The sequence below is a fragment of the Littorina saxatilis genome, linkage group LG14 (genome assembly GCF_037325665.1).
Source record: "Littorina saxatilis isolate snail1 linkage group LG14, US_GU_Lsax_2.0, whole genome shotgun sequence".
NCBI classification, from domain to species: domain Eukaryota; kingdom Metazoa; phylum Mollusca; class Gastropoda; order Littorinimorpha; family Littorinidae; genus Littorina; species Littorina saxatilis.
Window position 1 is genome coordinate 44,907,987 of NC_090258.1, and position 3,035 is coordinate 44,911,021.

Consider the following 3,035-nt stretch of genomic DNA (forward strand, 5'->3'; position numbering starts at 1 on the left):
TGTCACTGTGGGTGGAATTGTAAAAGTAGAGGAGGTAGCACGACACTGTCACTGTGGGTGGAATTGTAACAGTGGAGGAGGTAGCACGACACTGTCACTGTGGGTGGAATTGTAAAAGTAGAGGAAATAGCACGACACGGTCACTGTGGGTGGAATTGTAAAAGTGGAGGAGGTAGCACGACACTGTCACTGTGGGTGGAATTGTAAAAGTAGAGGAGGTAGCACGACACTGTCACTGTGGGTGGAATTGTAAAAGTAGAGGTGGTAGCACGACACTGTCACTGTGGGTGGAATTGTAAAAGTAGAGGAAATAGCACGACACTGTCACTGTGGGTGGAATTGTAAAAGTAGAGGAAATAGCACGACACTGTCACTGTGGGTGGAATTGTGAAAGTAGAGGTGGTAGCACGACACTGTCACTGTGGGTGGAATTGTAAAAGTGGAGGAGGTAGCACGACACTGGCACTGTGGGTGGAATTGTGAAAGTAGAGGAGGTAGCACGACACTGTCACTGTGGGTGGAATTGTAAAAGGTAGAGGAGGTAGCACGACACTGTCACTGTGGGTGGAATTGTAAAAGTAGAGGTGGTAGCACGACACTGTCACTGTGGGTGGAATTGTAAAAGTAGAGGTGGTAGCACGACACTGTCACTGTGGGTGGAATTGTAAAAGTAGAGGTGGTAGCACGACACTGTCACTGTGGGTGGAATTGTAAAAGTAGAGGTGGTAGCACGACACTGTCACTGTGGGTGGAATTGTAAAAGTAGAGGTGGTAGCACGACACTGGCACTGTGGGTGGAATTGTAAAAGTAGAGGTGGTAGCACGACACTGTCACTGTGGGTGGAATTGTAAAAGTACAGGAGGTAGCACGACACTGTCATTGTGGGTGGAATTGTAAAAGTAGAGGTGGTAGCACGACACTGTCACTGTGGGTGGAATTGTAAAAGTGGAGGAGGTAGCACGACACTGTCACTGTGGGTGGAATTGTAAAAGTAGAGGTGGTAGCACGACACTGTCACTGTGGGTGGAATTGTAAAAGTAGAGGTGGTAGCACGACACTGTCACTGTGGGTGGAATTGTAAAAGTAGAGGTGGTAGCACGACACTGTCACTGTGGGTGGAATTGTAAAAGTAGAGGTGGTAGCACGACACTGTCACTGTGGGTGGAATTGTAAAAGTAGAGGTGGTAGCACGACACTGTCACTGTGGGTGGAATTGTAAAAGTAGAGGTGGTAGCACGACAATGTCACAGTGGGTGGAATTGTAAAAGTAGAGGTGGTAGCACGACACTGTCACTGTGGGTGGAATTGTAAAAGTGGAGGAGGTAGTACGACACTGTCACTGTGGGTGGAATTGTAAAAGTAGAGGTGGTAGCACAACACTGTCACTGTGGGTGGAATTGTAAAAGTAGAGGTGGTAGCACGACACTGTCACTGTGGGTGAAATTGTAAAAGTGGAGGAGGTAGCACGACACTGTCACTGTGGGTGGAATTGTAAAAGCGGAGGAGGTAGCACGACACTGTCACTGTGGGTGGAATTGTAAAAGTGGAGGAGGTAGCACGACACTGTCACTGTGTGTGGAATTGTAAAAGTGGAGGAGGTAGCACGACACTGTCACTGTGGGTGGAATTGTAAAAGTAGAGGAGGTAGCACGACACTGTCACTGTGGGTGGAATTGTAAAAGTAGAGGTGGTAGCACGACACTGTCACTGCGGGTGGAATTGTAAAAGTAGAGGAGGTAGCACGACACTGTCACTGTGGGTGGAATTGTAAAAGCGGAGGAGGTAGCACGACACTGTCACTGTGGGTGGAATTGTAAAAGTGGAGGAGGTAGCACGACACTGTCACTGTGTGTGGAATTGTAAAAGTGGAGGAGGTAGCACGACACTGTCACTGTGGGTGGAATTGTAAAAGTAGAGGAGGTAGCACGACACTGTCACTGTGGGTGGAATTGTAAAAGTAGAGGTGGTAGCACGACACTGTCACTGTGGGTGGAATTGTAAAAGTAGAGGAGGTAGCACGACACTGTCACTGTGGGTGGAATTGTAAAAGGTAGAGGAGGTAGCACGACACTGTCACTGTGGGTGGAATTGTAAAAGTGGAGGAGGTAGCACGACACTGTCACAGTGAGTGGAATTGTAAAAGTAGAGGTGGTAGCACGACACTGTCACTGTGGGTGGAATTGTAAAAGTAGAGGAGGTAGCACGACACTGTCACCGTGGGTGGAATTGTAAAAGTGGAGGAGGTAGCACGACACTGTCACTGTGGGTGGAATTGTAAAAGTAGAGGTGGTAGCACGACACTGTCACTGTGGGTGGAATTGTAAAAGTGGAGGAGGTAGCACGACACTGTCACTGTGGGTGGAATTGTAAAAGTAGAGGTGGTAGCACGACACTGTCACTGTGGGTGGAATTGTAAAAGTGGAGGAGGTAGCACGACACTGTCACTGTGGGTGGAATTGTAAAAGTAGAGGTGGTAGCACGACACTGTCACTGTGGGTGGAATTGTAAAAGTGGAGGAGGTAGCACGACACTGTCACTGTGGGTGGAATTGTAAAAGTGGAGGAGGTAGCACGACACTTGTCACTGTGGGTGGAATTGTAAAAGTAGAGGTGGTAGCACGACACTGTCACTGTGGGTGGAATTGTAAAAGTGGAGGAGGTAGCACGACACTGTCACTGTGGGTGGAATTGTAAAAGTAGAGGTGGTAGCACGACACTGTCACTGTGGGTGGAATTGTAAAAGTGGAGGAGGTAGCACGACACTGTCACTGTGGGTGGAATTGTAAAAGTGGAGGAGGTAGCACGACACTGTCACTGTGGGTGGAATTGTGAAAGTAGAGGAGGTAGCACGACACTGTCACTGTGGGTGGAATTGTAAAAGTAGAGGTGGTAGCACGACACTGTCACTGTGGGTGGAATTGTAAAAGTAGAGGAGGTAGCACGACACTGGCACTGTGGGTGGAATTGTAAAAGTAGAGGTGGTAGCACGACACTGTCACTGTGGGTGGAATTGTAAAAGTAGAGGTGGTAGCACG